This window comes from Cervus elaphus, chromosome 33, assembly GCF_910594005.1.
Source record: "Cervus elaphus chromosome 33, mCerEla1.1, whole genome shotgun sequence".
Taxonomy (NCBI): Eukaryota; Metazoa; Chordata; class Mammalia; order Artiodactyla; family Cervidae; genus Cervus; species Cervus elaphus.
Genome location: NC_057847.1, coordinates 74,553,309 through 74,574,670, shown reverse-complemented (window position 1 = coordinate 74,574,670; position 21,362 = coordinate 74,553,309). Strand labels below are relative to the sequence as shown.

The window sequence follows — 21,362 nt, the reverse complement described above, 5'->3', positions numbered from 1 at the left end:
AAGAGAGTGAAAAAGTTGGCTTAAAGCTCAACATTCAGAAAACTAAGATCATGGCATCCAGTCCCATCTCTTCACAGCAAATAGATGGGGAAACAGTGTCAGACTTTATTTTTGGAGGCTCCAAAATCACTGCAGATGGTGACTGCAGCCATGACATTAAAAGATGCTTACTCCTTGGAAAGAAAGTTACGACCAACCTAGACAGCATATTAAAAGCAGATACATTACTTTGCCAACAATGGTCTGTCTAGTCCAGGCTATGGTTTTTCCAGTGGTCATGTATGTATGTGAGAGTTGGACTATAAAGAAAGCTGAGCCCAGAAGAATTGATGCTTTTGAACTGTGATGTTGGAGCAGACTCTTGAGAGTCCCTTGGACTGCAAGGAGATCCAACCAGCCCATCCTAAAGGAGACCAGTCCTGGGTGTTCATTGGAAGGACTGATGTTGAAGCTGAAACTCCAATACTTTGGCCACGTGATGTGAAGAGCTGACTCATTTGAAAAGACCCTGATTCTGGGAAAGATTGAAGGTGGGAGGAGAAGGGGACAACAGAGGATGAGATGGTTGGATGGCATCACCGACTCAATGGACATGAGTTTGAGTAAACTCCGGGAGTTGGTGATGGACAGGGAGGCCTGGTATGCTGGGATCCATGGGGTCCAAAGGGGTCACAAAGAGTCGGACATGACTGAGCAACTGAACTGAACTAAATATTCCACTGTGTACCACGTATTTATCCGTTCCTCTGTCAATGGCCACCTAGGTTTCTCCAAGTCTTGGCTCTCATAAATAGTGCCGCAGTGAACACTGGGGTGCCTGTATCCCTTCAGACCATGTTTTTCTCTGTATATGTGCCCAGGAGTGGGACCGCAGGGTCACATGGTAGCTTTGGGGCTTCCTAATGGTGCAATAGGTGGAGAATCTGCCTGCAATGCAGAAGACACAGGAGAAGAGGGCTTGGTTCCTGGGTCTGGATAATCTCACGGAGGAGGGCATGGCAACCCTCTGCAGTATTCTTGCCTGGAGGAACCCATGAACCTGGCAGGCCACAGTCCAAAGAGTCACAGAGTCAGATATGATTGAGCAACTAAGCATGCACACATGCTTGGTAGCTCTATTTTTAATTTTTTAAGGAACCTCCATGACAAGACAGTATTCTTGAAATAAATGTTGTGGGAGAGTCATTGATCCACATCATCAAGCTTTCTCCCAAAAGAGGGGCCAGTGAAACTGTGAACAGATAGATCCTGTGACCTGGAATCTGAGGACAAAAGGACCTTTCAGAGTCATTCAGATATTACTGTGAATTAAACTGCTGTCAATTTTATCTATGCACAAGGTATTCTTTAACAGAAATAATCAAGTATTGCCCTATTGATGCTAATTTATTAATTTTTTGTAATGAAATATTGTTTAATCCACCCCGTCATATCATGGAACCATTGAGCTGATGTAGAGAAATAGGTCATATTTGAATAATGGATCTCTTTTTCATTTGACTCTTTGTTCAAAATAATCTTTTTGTTTTCATATCATTATAAATCATAGCAGAAATTTTTCATAAAAAATGTAATATGAGAAGAAACCAATTGCCATTTGTAAAAAAGAATATATTAAATATATTTATCTCAATTATATCTGTTATCAGAGGGTGACTGTCACTGCAAATCTTTCTGTGCTCAACTTATCTTGGAAAAATGAAAAAAGAATTTGGTAGCTTAGGAAAGCTTCCCAGTCCAAAACTACAGAGGAAAACTAATTTTGGTTTTGATCACAAAAGACATCAACGAACTCATACCTCATGACTTCAGTTCAACTTAGGCAACTGCTTCAGTCTCTCAAAACCATTCTTCCAGAGTTTTAACCAAAATGTGCCCTATTAAATCCACTGCTGAATCCAGCAGTAGCAGTGTTTCTGTTCAAGTATTAGACACCTTAGGCTTCCAAATAAACCCCTCATTCTGTATGATGGTGATGACTCTATTGCTTCACCACTGAATAAATACAGTCAACTGCACAGGTATTACTGGCTCCACACAACCTCTTCAAACCATCCACAAGACTGAAAGAGCCTACTTTGAAACCATCCATTCAGGGGAAAAATGAAGCCAGAGAATCATTCAGTGATAACACAACCCCAAACCTAAATTGCATTCAGGAAATTCATTTTGATACAAAGTGCTATTTGATAGGGGAATAAAATCAGGAAACAGCTTAGTTGATAAGGAGAAAAGACAAGCATGCTTAGCTTGAGCCAAGGTACAGATGTATCTAATTGGCAGGACCAGCATTTTGGTGGTGTTTGTCTTTTTTTCTCTCAATATATCCACCACCAACCAGCCTCTTGTTTCCGCAGTTTGCTCATTGCCCCGTTTTCCTCTCATTGATGACTTACTTTCCTTGGTTTCAGAGTAAGACATCATGTCAACTATCTATATCTTGATCAGATTTAATTGTAATCAATGAAGTCTCTTCATGAGAGACTTTCATTCTAAGTTTTATACTAAATTGCCCAAAGAAAGATGCTGTTGGCTTTTCAAGAAATGTCCAGCATTAGCATATGAAAGGAAAAAAGTGATGGGCATCTGAAAGTCATAAGATGTGAGAACTGCCATATGACCCAGCAATCCCACTTCTGGGCATACACACTGAGGAAACCAGATCTGAAAGAGACACGTGCACCCCAATGTTCATCGCAGCACTGTTTATAATAGCCAGGACATGGAAGCAACCTAGATGCCCATCAGCAGACAAATGGATAAGGAAGCTGTTGTACATATACACCATGGAATATTACTCAGCCATTAGAAAGAATTCATTTGAATCAGTTCTAATGAGATGGATGAAACTGGAGCCCATTATACAGAGTGAAGTAAGCCAGAAAGAGAAAGACCAATACAGTATACTAACGCATATATATGGAATTTAGAAAGATGGTAACGATAACCCTATATGCAAAACAGAAAAAGAGACACAGATGTACAGAACAGACTTTTGGACTCTGTGGGAGAAGGCGAGGGTGGGATGTTTCAAGAGAACAGCATCGAAACATGTATATTATCCAGGGTGAAACAGATCACCAGCCCAGGCTGGATGCATGAGACAAGTGCTTGGGCCTGGTGCACTGGGAAGACCCAGAAGGAATCGGGTGGAGAGGGAGGTAGGAGCGGGGATCGGGAAGGGGAATACATGTAAATCCATGGCTGATTCATGTCAATGTATGACAAAACCCACTACAATATTGTAAAGTAATTAGCCTCCAACCAATAAAAATAAATGGAAAAAAAAAGAAACTGCCTCATGTACACATTGAGATATTAATACATTCCTGATCCCTTGGTATTGCTGACTAATGGCATGCTGAACAAATCTTGCCTAAAAAAAAAAAAAAAGATGTGATAGTTATTCATTTACTATGGGAAGTGCTAAATGAGGCATGCTACACAAATGATCTCTTAAATCTTACAGCCATCCTCCCTCTTTCCTACATTCCTCCTAGTGGAGGAATCTGAGACTTAAAAAAGATGGAAGTAACTTCAGTTCAGTTCAGTCACTTAGTGTCCAACTATTTATGACCCCATGAGCTGCAGCACGCCAGACTTCCCTGTCCATCACCAACTCCTGAAGCTTGCTCAAACTCATGTCCACTGAGTCAGTGATGCCATCCAAATCCAAGAGGTAGTAGGCCCAAAATTTGAACCTTAGCTTGTCTGACTCCATAGCATACAGTCTTCCAACATGCAGTGATTACAACAGTCTTCTAGCTGCTGTCCTCTATTCTTTAATCCCTTCACACTGTCAGGTGAAAACACTGCTTCATGTCTGACCATTTTAGACTCTATTCCTTAAAATCCACCAGTGATTCCTGACATTTGTGTGCTCCTTAACTTATCATGCAAGGCTAGGTACAAGTGAACGCTCTTCTGATCCACTGGATCATTTCTTCACAGGTATAACAAGCAGACCCTTATCCTCTTACACCTCTGGCCCCTAGGTATTAAGATCATTAAACTAAAATTATGCTTACTCTTTAGCAGGATTTTAAGAGACTTTACTGACCACATGGCCTCCTATATAAGAGTGGAGTAATAGTCCCAACCAAGTCTGACTGCAGCTGCAATATTAACATATCTTCACAAGAACCATCTGAACAATTTCAGGAGCTTCCCAACCCAACAGTGTAAACACACTGACTGGCGTGCCACAGGCGGAGGCGTTTCTGCATCAGGAGAGGCTCCAAGCCTGTGCACTGAGATATCCCTAAATCCATCTTACCCAGTGACAGTCTCATCCTCTGATATTCCAAACAGGAAACAACTGTCCTCCAAGGGGTCCATGACCAGCCTTAAAAACCCTAACTATAAATACCCCACATACAAGGAAGTATATATATATATTTACCTTTCACATACCTATGTACGTTTAGGTTTAAAGTTAGGTTTGTTAACATTTTAATTTAATTAATCCAGGAGAAAAGATACAATTATGATGTAGATGTCTGGTCATGTAAATCCATTCTCCTGTTTATTCCCTGGTGGCTCAGCTGGTAAAGAATCTGCTTGCAGCACAGGAGACCTGGGTTTGATCCCTGGGTTGGGAAGATCCTCTGAAGCAGGGAACAGCTACCCACTCCACTATTCTGGCCTGGAGAATTCCTGGACTTTATAGTCCATATGGTTGCAAAGATCTGGGCACAGCTGAGCGACTTCCACTTCACTCCTGCTTACGGACAGGCCGCTACAAGAAGCAGTGGAGGAAACAGTTTCTACCCCTTCAGACTCCACTGTTACAAGTAGACTTCCAGATGCATATCAATGTTATTTTCAAAAACCTCCTTCAAGTCCTTTATACTTGTTAGTCTTCAACTACATGGAATTCTCCATAAGCTCCATAGTATCTAGATGGCTTTCATCTACCCATGCCTTCACTGGTACCGTTTTCTCTCTCAGGAATGCCCTTCTTATCTTCTTCATCATTTAAGATTATATTCAAGCATGATCTCTTTAAAGAAGCTCGTTCTGAACCTCAGAATAGGCCGATGGTTAAATCTTTGTATTCCTGAGTCATTTATGCTTCTTAACCATATGTTATTTTGTTAAAATACTCCATTTATGTGTCCATTTTCCTCACAAATGACAAGCTCTGCAGAAGAAGGGATGCCAGTTGAGCTGATTATGGAGTCACACAAATTGGGATAGGATCTTAGCTCCACTACTTACTAACTTGTGACATTAAACCTACTTACTAACTTGTGACATTAAACCTCTGTGTACCATGGAAAACTTGTCTGCAAATAGTTTTACTTTCTATTCTCTAGACATAATACTGTGGAGCTTTGGCAAAATAATATAAATAAAACCCTAAAATAGCATCCAGAACATAATAATATAAGCTGAAAAAGTGTTAGGTATGTTCAAGAAGAAACTTTTTATGGTTGACAGTTGGATCTGTTCTGTTTGTAGCTTGCTTTGTTTGCATGATTGAATTTCAGCAATATTACTTGATAATGCAAGTTACCAATAATTCTTTTGTCTCCTCTATCTCCCATTATTTTCTGAAATTATTCTGTTTCATGAAATCCCATGGGATTCAAACAGAATGTCTTGTCCCTGGAACAGTTTTACTAGAGTCCCAGGTGTTCTCTTCTATCATATAGGCTCAGGGACCTGATTTGTCATCTAAAAGAGTCATATTAACCAAGTGCCATGGACTAAGATATAATCATAATAACAACAGGTAAACTATACGGAGTGCTCAGTATGTATAAGCTACTGTGCTAACCAGGTCACATGAAATACTATATTTTGTCATCACTATCATCCTATGAGGCAGTTTGCTCATGGTAACCCAGTTAGTTCAATCCTCCTCTGAAATCCATGCTTTAACCACTACTTTCCATTGCCTAACTATATATTTTAAAGATTATCATTTTAATGACTTCAGGGAGAAGAGTAATAATTCTGTAGACCAGTTCCTTAAGCATACGCCCTCTCCACATTTTCTACTTGGAGCTAATCTTCATGGGGCTTCCCTAGTGGCTCAGATGGTAATACGTGAGACCTGGGTTCAATCCCTGGTCAGGAAGATCCCCTGGAGAGGGGAAATGGCTACCCACTCTAGTATTCTTGCCTGAAGAATTCCAGGGACAGAGGAGCCTGGTGGGCTACAGTCCATGGGGTCACAAAGAGTTGGACATAACTGAGCAACCAATACTACATGAAGATGTTAACATCACAGGGTCTTCATTTTTCCTTTGGCCACTCTGCATGGTTTGTGAGATCTCAGTTCCCCAAGGAGGGCTTAAACCCAGGCCACAGCAATGAAAACCCAGAAGCATGGAACCCTAACCACTACACCACCAGGAAACTCCTTAAAATCATAGATTCTGTGGGATTTGATGAGGATGGGATGGGATTTGATATTTTGTATCTGATTGGATGGGATTTGATATTTTGTATCTGATACTTAGTTGCTCTGAATTACAGAGTATCCAGGAACTAAACTAACTGGAAGTACTCTTATTACCAGGTTAGCAGGGCCAGACAGTTTAAGTATTTTGCATTCATAGTAAAAATCTCTTCCATACTAGAATATTTACAGGAGGAAATGCTGATATTTGCTTCCCAGTCAATAATCTATTTTTCTTCTCGTCTATTAGTGCCATAAGCTATTTTGGGTCACTGAAAACTATCCCTTTGGTCCTTTTGACTTAGTACTTTTAAGGTGACTTTTATTATGTCTCCTTAAGCCATTACAGGATGAGAAGGAAATGTAGCAAGGTGGTACCCATTTCAGGCTCTTAAAGCAGCCCATTCCACCCCTGCTCTGCGACCAGGAGCAAGTTACCTCCAAACCATAATTAACATGTTTTAAAATGGGTATGAGATTACCTATTTCATAGTGTTGTTATAATAATCACACGAAACACCTATAGAATGATGTCTAGAACAGGGAGAACACTTAATGAATGAGGCTTCCTGATGACACTGTTGTTGATAGCCTTGTTTTCATACATATTACATTGTAACTCTTAAAAGAAAACCATATACTCTCTACCACCAATGCTTGAAAACCATTTTCTCTCCAGGCTCAAGGCTCCACCCTCTGAGACATCTTTCATTTTTCACAGAGGGTAGCAAATGTTTATAGCTTAGTTGTTTATTAGCTTGTTGCCTGCCTATAGAATTTTAGGAGTTGGACAGCCTTCTTTTATTTTATCCTCTTTTTTGTGCCCAAGTAGACAATATTTCTGCTGGTGTAACATCCTTACGAACCCTGTAGGTCTTCTGTGTATGTTTGGGGATTCACTCTCATAAACTAGAAACTCCCCCACAAAATAATCCCATCTCATCTCTATCTATCCCTAGCTTCTGGGGAAATGGCTGAGTCACATGCTTAATCTCTTTAAAGGCTTTTCTGTCTGATTTGAATATTCTGACATTTTTTTTCCTCCCCAGGAACTAGAAAAAGACTGTTGTGTCATACCCTTGACTACATCTCCATATTTTAGTGTCTCTTGCAATCCAGATAAGCTGAGAATGTCCCCAATCACCAAATTCTTGTTTCTTTTCTGCTTAATATTTTTTTCTCAATTTAATTTTGTGCTTTTTATTTTACTACAAGCAACAAGAAGAAACCAGGCCACACTTTCAGCACTTTGCTTGGAAATCTCCTTAGTTCAATTCAGTTCATTACTTGTAAGTTCTCTCTTTCACATAACTATAAGATAAAATTCTAAGTTTTCTGCCACTATGTAATGAGGATCCCCTTTCATCCATTTTTCAATAATATGTTTCTCATTTCCTTCTCATACCTCACCAATAGCACTCAGTATTCATATTTCTACCAACAGTCTGTCTATGATGCCTTCAGTATTATGTAGGATTATATAGGCTTTATCTACCATGCTCCTCACCTCCTTCTGAGCTCTCATCTTCTGAACCTTTAGTATCTGAATTCTTACTAACAATCCTTTCAGGGTAATAAGGTAATCTAGGCTTTTTCTATTATGTTTCTCAATTTTTTCCAGCCTCTGCCCAAGGCCCACTTCCAAAGCCACTTCCAAGTTTTTAGGTATTTGTAATCAGAGTCACTCCACTTCTAGGTACTAAAATCCATATTAATCTCCTATTGTGCTGTAACAAATTACTAAAAAACACAGTAGCCTAAAACAACACCTATTTATTATCTTACAGTTCTGGAGATCAGAGGTTTGAAATGGATCTTACCAGGCTAAACTCAAGATGTTGACAGAGCAGTATTCCTTCTAGAGGTTTGAAGAAGGAATTTATTCCTAGTGTTTTCACTGCTTCTTGAGGCTACCCATATACCCAGACAGCATGTTAAAAAGCAGAGACTTTGCTGACAAAGGTCCATCTAGTCAAAGCTATGGATTTTCTAGTAGTCATATATGGATGTGAGAATTGGACTATAAAGAAAACTGAGCACTGAAGAATTGATGCTTTTGAACTGTGGTGTTGGAGAAGACTCTTGAGAGTCCCTTGGACTGCAAGGAGATCCAACCAGTCCATCCTAAAGGAGATCAGTCCTGAATATTCACTGGAAGGACTGATGCTGAGGCTGAAACTCCAGTACTTTGGCCACCTGATGCAAAGAACTGACTCATAGGAAAAGACCCTGATGCTGGGGAAGATTGAAGGCAGGAGAAGAAGGGGATGGAAAAGGATGAGATGGTTGGATGGCATCACCAACTCGATGCACGTGAGTTTGAGCAAGTTCCGGGAGTTGGTGATGGACAGGGAAGCCTGGTGAGCTGCAGACCATGGAGCTGCATAGAACCGGACACGACTGAGCGACTGAACTGAACTGAGGCTGCCCATAGTCCTAGCTCCTGTTTGCGTAACTCTTATCTCCACTTCCACTGTCACAGCATCTATGACTCTGACCTTCCTTTCTCCCTCTCATAAAAGCCCTTGTGATTACATCAGAGCCACTTAGATGATCCAGGGTAATCTTCATCCTGTAAGATTCTTGGATTAATTACATTGCAAAGTATCATTTGCCACAAAAGGTAAAATACCCACAAGTTCCAGGGGTTAGAATGTGGATATTATTAAGGGATCATTGTTCTACCTATGCAAATTGTAGGAGTTTTTTCCTTATTTTAGATACTAGAAAGTAACAGATGTTTTTGTTGCTCAGTCACAAAGTTGTGTCTGACTCTGTGACCCCATGGACTGCAGGACAGCAGGTTTCCCTGTCCTTTACTATCTCCTGGAGTTTGCTCAAATTCATATACATCTCATTCTCTGCAGCCGTCTTCTTCTTTTGCCTCCAATTTTTCCCAGCATCAAGGTCTTTTCCAATGAATCAGTTATTCACATCAGGTGGTCAAAGTACTGGAGTTTCAGTTTCAGCGTCAGTCCTTCCAATGAGTGCTCAGGACTGATTTCCTTTAGGATGGACTGCTTTGATCTCCTTGCAGTCCAAGGGACTCTCAAGAGTCTTCTCCAACACCACGATTTGAAAGCATCAGTTCTTCAGCACCCAGCCTTCTTTACAGACCAACTCTCACATTTGTATATGACTTCTGGAAAAAAAAAAACAAACAAACACCGTAGCTTTGACTATACACACCTTTTTAAGTAAAATGATGTCTCTGCTTTTTAATATACTGTCTAGGTTTGTCATAGCTTTCCTTCTATGGAGCAAGCATCTTTTAATTTCATAACTGCAGTCACCATCCACAGTGATTTTGGAGCCCAAGAAAATAAAATATGTCACTGCTTCCACTTTTTTCCCCTTCTATTTGCCCTGAAGCAATGGGACCCAATACCATGATCTTAGTTTTTTTTAATGTTGAATTTGAAGCTAGCTTTTTCACTCTCCTCTTTCACCTTCATCAAGAGGCTCTTTAGTTCCTCTTCACTTTCTGCCATTAAAGTGGTATCATCTGCACATCTGGGGTTGTTGATATCAGACATACAATCTGCAAATATTTTCTCTCATTCTCTTGGCAGTATTTTGAGTATGGCATCCCTTGATGCCCAGAAGTTTTTAATTTTGATGAAGTCCAATTTTTTTTTTCCTTTAGTTTTTGAGCTTTCTAACAGTTTCATAAGAAGCAGTACTATAAAAATGATAAGACATGTTTAAGCCTTTGATCCATTTGAGTTAATTTTTGTAAATTAGGCAGCAATCCTATGTTATTTCAATGTCCAGCATCATTTGATAAATTCTCTGTTGAATTGTTAGTACCCTTGTCAAAAATCAATTGACTATAACTAAATGCATTTATTTTTAAACTCAATTTTGGACTCTCATTGATCTATATGGTTCATTATTCCAGTACAACACAGTCCTGATTACTATAGCTTTGCAGCGTGTTTTCAAATCTGGAAATGTGATCTCACTGATATGTTCTTTCACAAAATTATTTTCATTGTTCTGGATTTCTTGCATTTCTACATGGATTTTAGAATCACTCCTCAGTTTCTGCAAAAAAGGGGGACAAAGCTGCTAAGATCTTGACAAGGATGGTATTGAATCTGTAGACCAATTTGGAAAGTATCTTAACTATATGAAGTATTTCAATCCATGAACATGGGATGTTTTTTCCATTTATTTTAGAACTCTTTAATTCCTTCCAACATTTTCTTTCACCAGTATGCAAGCTTTTTAATCACACTGATAAATTTATTCTTATGTATTTCATTCTTTTTAATGTAACTGCAAGTGCAATTTGTTCATTTCCATATTATTCATTCTTAATATGTGAAACTACAATTGATTTTCATATATTGATTCTGCATTATGCAACCTTGCTGAACTCAATTATTAATATTAGACCTATTGGGATATTTTTGTTTTTTATGTTGTTGATTTTTCCTTAGGATTTTTCTATGTGCAAGATCATATCATTTGCAAATAGGTAGTTTTATTTCTTGTGCTCCAATCTGAAGGAATTTTCTTTCTTTTTCTTGACTAAATTCCTGAGCTCAAATCTCTGTAACAATATTGAATTGAAGTATCAAGAATTGACATCCTTGATTTGTACCTTGTCTTACTGAGAAAGCTTTCCATCTGTCATGAATAAGTAGGTGTTGGCTGTGGGTGTTACACAGATGCTCTTTATCATGGTGACAAAGTTTCCATCTATTTCTAGTTTAGGGTTTTCAATCATGAAAGGGTATTGAATTTTGTCCAATGGTTTTCAGAATTAATTAAGATTGTCTGTGGGGTTTGTTCTTTGTTTTCTCAATAAGGTATATTTCATTTATTGATATTTATATATTTTAATACAAATTTACATTTTGGGGAAAATTTACAAAAACTTATGGCTTCTAATTCTCTGTTCATGTTGCTGGATAAAGCTCACTGTGGTTTTTGTTAAGGGGTTTTTATCTATGTTTGTAAGGGATATTAGTCTGTATTATTCTTTTCTTGTGATTTGTTTGTTTTGATATCAAGGTAATAATGGCCTTATAAAATGAGTTGGAAAGTGTGTTCATCACTTTTATTTTTTGGAACAGTTTATAAAGCATAGGTGTTCATTTTTCTTTAAATAGTTTGTAGAATTCACTGGAGTAGTCATCTGGTCTTGGACTTCTCTTTGTGGAAATTTTACTGATACTAATTCAACCACTTTACTTGTTATATGTCTATTTACTTGTTATATATCTATTTTTTCTGTATCTTTTTGAGTCAGTTTTTTTTTTAACCTGGAGTATAATTGCTTTACAATATTGTGTTAGCTTCTGCTGTGTAGAAAAGTGAATCAGCTATATCTGTATACATATATTCCTTCCCTCATGAGCCTCCCTCCCACTGAGTCAGTTCTGATAGCTTGGGTCTTTCTAGAAATTTATACATTTTAACTAGTTTTTCTAATTTGTTGATATACAATTTTTCACAGTATTTCCTTATCTTTTTTATTGTTTCTTTAAAGTTTGTAATAATATATACTCATTTCAATTTCAGTAATTTTGAGTTTTTTCTTTTATTTTTTTCATTCATGTATGTATTTATTTATCTTGGATAGTCTAGTTAAAGGTTTATAAATGTTGCTTACCTTTTCCAAGAACATGCTTTTGGTTTGTTGATTTTTCTCCATCATTTTGCTTGTTATTTAAGGGTATGATTAATCTCTATATATATTTGAATTTCTCAAATTTCCTTATGTTATTGATTTCTAATATATTCCATAGTATTTGAAAAGCATACTTTGTATAATGTCAGTCCTTCTAAATTTATGGAGATTTGTTTTATGGCCTAACATGTGGTCTGCCCTACAAAACACTCCATGTGCACTAAGAAGAATGGGTGAAGGGTTCTATAGATATGTATTACACCCAGCTGTTTTACAGAATTGTTCAGTCCTTCTACTTTCTGTTGATGCTCTTTCTAACCATTCTATTCATTATTAAAATCAGGGTATTGAAGTCTCCAACTATTTTGGCCAAATTTTCTATCTTTTTCTTCAATTCTGTCAGTTTTTGCTTTATTATTTACTATTTATTATATATTTATTTATATATTTATATGTATGTTATTTATATATCATTATATATTATTTATATAATATTTATTATATATTATTATTATTTATTATTGAGGACTTTGTTAAGTGCCTACACATTTATTACTGTTATTATGCTCGATGTATTGATTCTGACTCGTCCATATCAACACACTTTAGATGCTAGAGGATCTCTAGGCTCTTGACTCAACTATTTACTTTTTTATACACACTGTCTCTAGGTGGAATACCCAGTTTTGCGGCTTTAAATAACATATATGTGCTGATAACATTCAGATTTCTATCCAGTTCCAGCCTCCCCACAGAATCCACCCTCTTTTTCATTTTATAAACATCCCACACACGGCAGGCTCAGAATAGAACTTATGACTCACTCACTACCAAAGCCACTTCTAACCTCTGTTCTTTCCTATCTCAGAAAATGTTACAACACCCAATGATATTTTCGTGCTATAATCACATCAGTCCCTCTGTTTTCCTCTTCTCACACTTTAGCCGATCCATCCTCAGGTTCTAACTTTGAAGCACCCTGCTTCCTTCGCCCTCTCTATTGCCACTGTTCAGTCTGAGCTGCCGTCATCACCATCGCCATTCCACCGCTGCGCTGGCCTCTCTGCTTCTACACTGGCCCCTGCCCAGTCCAACGTCCCCATAGAAGTCATTTCTGTCATAAATCTGACAACGCAGTGTCTAGTTGCTTTGCACTTAGAATAAAATCGAACATCCTCATCAGGGCTTAAAAGCCCTTTCATGATTTAAGCATCAACTTTCTCAATTCTATTTCCTTCTACTCGCCACTCACCATACTTCTTTTCCGCAAATGTGCGAATTTCTTTCTCATCTTAAGTGTTTTGTATTTGCTGTTTTCTCTATCTTTTCTTGTCTACCTCTATCTCATCATTTTGTCTCAGAGTCAGGATGACTTACCAGATAAAGGGTAGGAAAAACCCACAGACATTCACAAAACAAGATTATAGTCACATTGTAAGTAAAGTTTATGTAGATTAAGTATGGTTCTGCAGCAACCAGAATTTATAAACATGAAAGTATGAGGTTTAACCAGAATGGAATAAAGAAAAATATGTTACTTTTTAAAAAATTTAGTGCAATTTTAGCAATGATCTTGCAATTTAAAATAATGAAAGAAGAACTAAACTCCAATGGAGAAAAATTAAGAAAGGAAGTTGATAAAAATGGTAGATATAAACATACTGGAAAATTCAGAAGGATATTGTAACCATCTCTGATATGTTTTCAACTTTGAAGATGCTGCAGGTCAAAGACTCTAGGGTCATGATCTATTATTACGTTTAGTGTAAGCATCTTGTAAGTACACAGATCCTAAGAAAACAAAGGCAAAGTCTAAAGGAATTTAAAGTAAAAATCTATGACATTAAGCACAAAGAAGAACACACTTCCACATTCAAATGGGTCACAGATAAATCAACCAGAAACAGCATCATGGGGACTTCCTGGAGGTCCAGCAGTTAAGACTCTGTGCTGCCAATGCAGGGGAAACGGATTCAATCCTGATCAAGGAACTAAGATCACACATGCCACTTGGCCAAAAAATAAAACAACAACAACTATATGCATGTATATATACATCATATATATTTACATGTATATATGGAATCAGTTGGGAAGAAATGTTTGTAATATATATAGTAATTTTTTTAGAAGATAGAATGATGGATGATGGGTACAAAGATAGAAATCTGGAAGCTGTGAGATTAGAGACCAAAATTTCCTTTGCTTATCAAAATATTTGATGATATTCAGGGAAAACTTTCTTGGAAAGGTAATACCTGTACTGAATCTTGAAGGGAACTATAACAATATGTGGACCACTCTGAAGTACTTTTGTAAGATTTAGCACCCACAGATATATATTCAAAATATTTAACAAATGGAAATATGTATATTGGACTTTGAAGGAGGTTCAGATGGTAAAGAATCTGCTTGCAATGCAGGAGGCTCCGGTTTGACTCCTGGGTTGGGAAGATCACTTGGAGAAGGAAATGGCAACCCTTTCCAGTATTCTTGCCTGGAGAATTCCATGGACAGAGGAGCCTGACAGGCTCCAGTCCATGGGGTCACAAAGAGTTGGACACGAATGAGTAGCTAACACTTTCATATGTAAATATTGTATCTATTTTTATTTCCTAATATTGGAAGTGATAATACAGAGTTGACCCATGAGCTGGACATGGCCAATCAAATGCTCCTCACCACTCCTCTGTCCTTGGGATATGCCCACCTTTTCCACCCTAGGAGCTGTTTCCAGGATGCAGCCTTGAGAATAGGGTGTCACTGAGACCGTCTAGACTGTGTCTGTGACTGAACCTAGCCAAGGCCTCTGTATAAACCTTAAGATTCTGTCGGGTGGATGTGAGACCCACTCATCCTACAGCATCCAAAGGCAAGTCTCTTATGTGAGTTCCCTTGTTTATCAGACCTGCCGCGTGCCAATTGTCACTGATCTGCCTCCTTCCTTTATCTCCCCCTGCCCTTTGTGTGAGAGGCTGGTTCCAGACGACACACAGGTGGTTCCCAAGACTGCAAATTAGCACCTAATTCTTTTAATCTCAGCGACTGATTATCAAATTTTATAAGTTGTAGCATAGATCATTTGTCAATTCATTCTAAAAATGTACAAATGATTGTTGGCATGATCATTCTGACATGGTGGATGCTAGTTGTTAAAGCCATATTTTGACCCAGGAAATCACATCAAACTATCACAGTGAATTTTCCATTGAATCAGTAGTTATTAGATCACTGGTAGTCACAAGAAGTCGATTTCCTTCTAAAATCAACAATATTCATTCTGCTGCTGCTGAATCCTCTCAGTTTCTGCTGAACAAATAGTAATTGGTCAAAAACAATAGCCCAATTTAGGAAATGAGCTAAAATTTAAAATAAAATGTTGTATTAGATTTGTTTAATATTTTCAATATCTTTACTATTGACTAAGTCACAAAAATTATTTATTGAAATGTCATAGGTATTGATAATTAGGTCAAATCTTATATTCCTGATCAGAAAGTGGTGGAGCTGTTTGGTAATTCAGATCATCATCTATGGCCTCAAATTCTGGCTCTATGATAAAATAACTTTTTTCTTCTTCAGTTCCTTCCCCTGTAAAGGGGATAATTGTGATAATTTTAATACTCTGCTGAGCTGATTATTCGTTTAGAAAGTGTATGTCCAGCATAGAGTAAGGGTATGTTAAGTGTTAACTCTCATTTTATTAATAAACTTAATATTTTCAATATGTATGGTAAGTCAGCATTTATGAGTTTTAATGAATTTCTCCTCTTAAATGGAGATGAGCTTCAACAGGATTGCTTAAAAGAAGAACCCAAAACTTTGGCATGTCCTCATCCCAAACCATACCCCAGGCACATCCACACTTTCTGTCTTGACCCAGGAGCATCCCCTTCCCCACACTGGTAGATTACAGGATATGTAGCTGGTGTCCGCACTGGCCTCTATGACTGCCTACTCAATTGTTTCTCTGTCCAGCCTTCGTTCTCTCAGAGCCAAAGTCTTTGTCTTGGTACTAAAATCGCTGTACCAGAAAAGGCCAGGTTGAAGGAACATTTGGAAACAGTAGGCAGTAGAGAGTATCCGTAAATGCAGGTGGCCAGGTGACAGAGCACAGCTATCACTGGGTCACCAGTGATGCCGCCAAGGGCACCTCTTCTCTCCAGGGAAGAATACACTTTAGCTGGGGGCACCATGGGACTGCCTGGACCAGCGGCCCAGCAGATGCAAGGACGGTGCCCACCTGTGTCTCCATTAATCCAACAGGAAGATGGGCAGAACTTGAGCAGCACATAATGATCTGACTAGTCAGCAAAGATGCCCAGGAAGTGGGGGAATCTGGAAGCTGAGTGACACTGTCAATGAACAATCAGAATAGACCCTAGTCACGGTGCTAGAGCAAGGACCTGACAGCCCACAACGGTTCCGTCAGCACCTTTAGTCACTGTCTCATGAGGATGACTGAAGAGGCTGGAGGAGGAGCTGGGGTGGCTCTGGGCTGGGTTCTAGAGCTCTCCCATCCTTCAATATATCCAAGTCAAGTTTGAATTTTCACTGGGAGGTGCTATGCTACGTGATGTTTTCAATGTATTTGACCACAGAACTTTTTTAAAGAGCATCTTTAGGAAATTCACTTCATTAAACTCTAATATAGTGAAAAATTACAGATATTGGAGGTATTGAGCTCATTCCCAGGTCCATCTGTTTGACCTTGGACACATTACTTAACCTCTCTAACCCTGGTTTCCATATAAAAGGGTAATAAGATCTACATTATTACAGTGCAAACCCTGGAGAGAAAAGAAACTTTCAGACTGTGGCAGAGGAAGGCTTGCCATTCCCTATTTGGCTCACGTTCCCTCCTGGGCCTATATGTTCCAGGCTTTCTTGCACTGTGTGAAGCCACATCCCTAGTTCTGGGTAGTGGATTTGGGGGCCAGTGAGAAACTCCACTTTCAAGCTTTGCCCATAAAATCCCTCCTGTGAACAGCACAGTGTCCCTCCTCTCCGTCTGCCTCTGATTCTGTCCCTCTCTCTCTCCACCTACTGACTTGGTGGAGTGAATTCTAAAAGGGCAAGGCAGAAAGAAGAAGGAGCTTGTTGGGTCCCTGATTCACTTCCTGAAATGGACCCCCCAAGGAAAGCCTCCTAGGCAATGCATGAGCAAGAAGCAGACTGACATTGTGTTGAGTCGCTGATGTTTTGAGAGGCTTTGTGATGTTGCTATAGGATCGATGCTATTCCTATAGTGCACATGAAAAGCCCAGAGCACATTGTCTGATAATGTGTACTAGCTGGTAGATGGTGGGGTTGTTGTTATAAAATGATGATGAGGAGGAGGAGGATGCTGGTGCTGTGGTGACAGTAGTGATGTCATAGTGGTGATGGTGGTGGTGAGGAGGCGGAGGATGGTGATGATGGTATCAGTGATGATGGTGATGGCGTCAGTGATGCTGAGGAGGAAGAAGATGATGGTGATGGTGATGATGATGATGGTGATACCCATGGTGATGGTGGTGATGAAAATGATGATAATTAATGTTGCAGAAATATACTCAAAAAGGAACAATTTTATGATTCCACTAAAATATCAATGACATAAAACTCCAGGCTCACGGATGTCTCAGTGTTTTTTCTGTGGTGTGTGACTAGGAAGTGTTGCCTCATAGTCTCCATTTGCTAGAGCTACCATAGCAAAGAACCACAGTCTGGATGGCTTAAACCACAGACATTTATTTCTCACGGTTCTGGAGACTCGACGTCCAAGACCAAAGTGTGCGCAGAGTTGGTTCCTCCAGTGACCTCCCTTCTTGGCTTCTGGACAGTGTGGCTTCACATGGTCTTCCCTCTGTGAATATCTGGGTCTAAATCTCTTCCTATAAGGGCACCAGCCGTATTCGATTAAGGCCCATCCTAATGATTTCATTTTAACTTTATTACCTCTTGGAAGTCTCTCTGAATACAGTCCCATGATGAGGTCCTGGGGGTTAGAACTTCCGAAAGGCTGCAGTGGGAACAGGACAGAACACAGCCCATAACAATTACCAACCTAGGCTCTGTTTCCCAAAGAGCTCAAGTAAAGAAAATATGTCCAGATAATAGCCGTATACTCCTTCTGGAGTGCTGATCAAAAATAAGTTAACATCTTGGTTTAAACTTATTATATGCATGTCAATTTTACTCTCTTTACCTGGAGATAGTGCTCTATTATAGGACAATGGGAAAAGACAGTTACAGCAAATATAATTGGCTTTTCTCCCTGTTGTCCAACTAAAATGCATGTGAGATATCATTTGAACATAAAAGAAAGTGAATTTCAGACAAAATTCCTACTGAGCAGAAAGTAAAGCTAACTCCCAATTACAAATGGAGTATCCTTTAATTGTTGGTACATCACATGTGGATGTATGGTAGGCACTTGTTCAAAGAAGCAAAGTATCTCTGGGGTTCACACAGCCTTTTAGAAGCACATCTGGGAAGGGATTTTAAAAATATATTTTTCAGGTCCAAAAATGTTGGAATGTCAGAAAACAGAGGTGAAGGAATAATGGCATTTTATACTGCTTTTAGAAATTGCTGTATTGTAGAAAAATCATCAAGGAGATATTTGTATTAATAGAATTTATTTTGAAGGCATCAGGAGGAATCTTCAGAGAATGTAAAGTCAGTGCACATATTGTTATAGCAAACACCCTCATCGTGATACAGTTTAAGCAGAGACATCTTTACGTACCCAACCAGAGTGGAGTGAACTCACAGCCAAGTAGTCTTGAACTCATTGCTTCCTGACCCCTTGAAAAATCTCACTTGGAAGAAAAACACATTTAGGAAGTGTTGCCTGAGGGTCTTGAGATCTTTTTGTTTCTCTCTTCTAGATATTCTTAAAGTAACCCTTGGTTTAAAAACAAACCCCTTCTCACCTGGTCCTGTCCTTTCTCCCTCACCCTTTAAAGCCCAAGAGATGATCAGGCCTCACTGAAGCATCCAGGCAGGCCTGGAACACCCTGGGGAGAAGCCCTAGAGTTTGCACCAACAACAATGCTACCCAACATTTATTAAGAGTACAGTATTTGCTGAACACAGTTTTGACTTCATAGAGTAGAGGATTATAAAAATTTAAGAGGGCAATTTCTATATGTCTTGTTCACTGCTGTTTCTCCAGTGCATTTCACAAGAACTCAATAAATATCTCATTCACTCTTCCAAACAATTATTTGAGGTTATTACCTTCATCTCAGAGAAGAAGAAAACAAGGCCCAGAGGTTGAGACTAGCCTGGGTTTCAGGTCTAATAGGAGGCAGATGGGACCAAAGTCAGGTACAACATCACCCTTAGTCATAAGCAAGAAAGTGGGGCTCCTCCCCAGACCTCGCTCCACAGAGACCCCACACTTCATAGTGTTACCTTCCTCAAGAGTGTCTAAGTTCCTGGGATGGGCTGGGGTGGGCAGTGCCATCTGGGGATAACTGTAGCCTGGATTTGGACCTGCATGGGCTGTGACCCCCATCTCTCTTTGGGAGAGATGTGCCTGACACACGGCCCCTACATGGGGTCCCCCAGACGTCACAGAGATCTCCAAAACCTTGTTCAAGTGAATCACAAACACCCCATGCGGTAAAGCCATGCCCTCCTGCCTGAGGCAGAGGTTGTGCAGGATGGAGACAGAGGTTCCTTGCATAAATGAGGCTTCTCTTCTCACTCTGCCCACAGGCCCCTCATCTCTGCTCCCTGTAACGGGCAGGTTTGTGGAAGGCACCAAGAAAGACATTTCATCCTAGTGACATAGTCATTACAGCCCAAAGGCTTCCAAGAAGAGGCTTCCAAGAGAGGGTTACTAGGAGCTGATATTCCCAGGTGGTCCAGTGACCAGCCTCAGGAGCAATGATGTCACTAGCATTCAGCAAATGGCCTGAGATACTACAATGGTGAGATCTATATCTCTTGTTGTTGTTTAGTCACTAAGTCATGTCTGACTCTTTTGCAACCCCATGGACTGTAGCCCACCAGGGTCCTCTGTCTGTGGGATTTCCCAAGTAAGAATACTGGAGTGGGTTGCCATTTCCACCTCCAGGGGATCTTCCCCAAGGATCAAATCCTTGTCTCCTTCTTGTCATGCGGATTCTTTACCAATGAGTCACCTGGGAAGCCCGAGATCAACATTATTTCATTATAAAATCATCTCCCCAAAACCATATTGCTATGAGTAATGGTGGCAGATACAGAATTATGCAGAAATAGTGTGTTTGGCCCCAAGAAGGTGAAGCGGAGCCTAGATGCGCTGCAGAATCTTCATGTGCACCAACTTGGCAATAAACAAACATAGACATACTTCTTTTCCATCTATTATTCAAAACCTTATTTCTTAATAATAAAAAAAAATCACCTTTCTTTTTAGAAAGATGGTAACGATAACCCTATATGCAAAACAGAAAAAGAGACACAGAAATACAGAACAGACTTTTGAACTCTGTGGGAGAAGGCGAGGGTGGGATATTTCAAAAGAACAGCATGTATACTATTTATGGTGAAACAGGTCACCAGTCCAGGTGGGATGCATGAGACAAGTGCTCGGGCCTGGTGCACTGGGAAGACCCAGAGGAATCGGGTGGAGAGGGAGGTGGGAGGGGGGATCGGGATGGGGAATACGTGTAAATCTATGGCTGATTCATATCAATGTATGACAAAACCCACTGAAATGTTGTGAAGTAATTAGCCTCCAACTAATTAAAAAAAAAAAAAAATCACGATACCTCACACGGACCCATGGATTTTGTAATGCATTTTGATAGTCACATTTTTATTGAAACTTTGGATTTTGAAAACTCAAGAGGTTATGCAAAAGTGGGGAGGGATGAAAATTTCTAGGGTGAGGAGAACACTGTATATTAACAGTTTTCATACAAATGTGAGATTCTTATACATGTGGTATTACAATGTATTTTAAACAAATATACTTCATTTGTACTTTACGTTGGAATATAGTTGATTTATAATTTTGTGTTAGTTTTCAGGTGAACAGCTAAGTGATTCAGTTATGCATATATACATTCTCCAAAGACTATACTTTATTTTTTAAAGAAATTTTGGGTTCAGAGCAAAAGTGAACAGAACATAGAGTTCCCCCAAACCCTCCCCCTACACACAGTCTCACCTCCATCAACATTCTGACCAATGTGACATGTTTATTGCAATCAGTGAACCAACCCTGATATATCATTATCAACCCAGGCAAGCAGGGTACACTCTTAGTGCTGTATATTCTATAGGTTTTGGCAAATGCATATAAAAGGACATATATCCCTCATTACACTA

At 39.3% G+C, this 21,362-nt stretch overlaps 1 long non-coding RNA gene across 1 annotated transcript; it reads right to left on the bottom strand.

The window, feature by feature from the left end:
• Positions 1–832: 832 nt before the first annotated feature.
• LOC122688580 lies at positions 833–21,133 on the bottom strand. The gene is made up of 3 exons (XR_006339512.1): positions 21,115–21,133; positions 12,898–12,904; positions 833–887 (listed from the first exon to the last, which is right to left on the bottom strand). It is a non-coding gene; the product is annotated as an uncharacterized LOC122688580 (long non-coding RNA).
• Between the last annotated feature and the right edge of the window lie 229 nt (positions 21,134–21,362).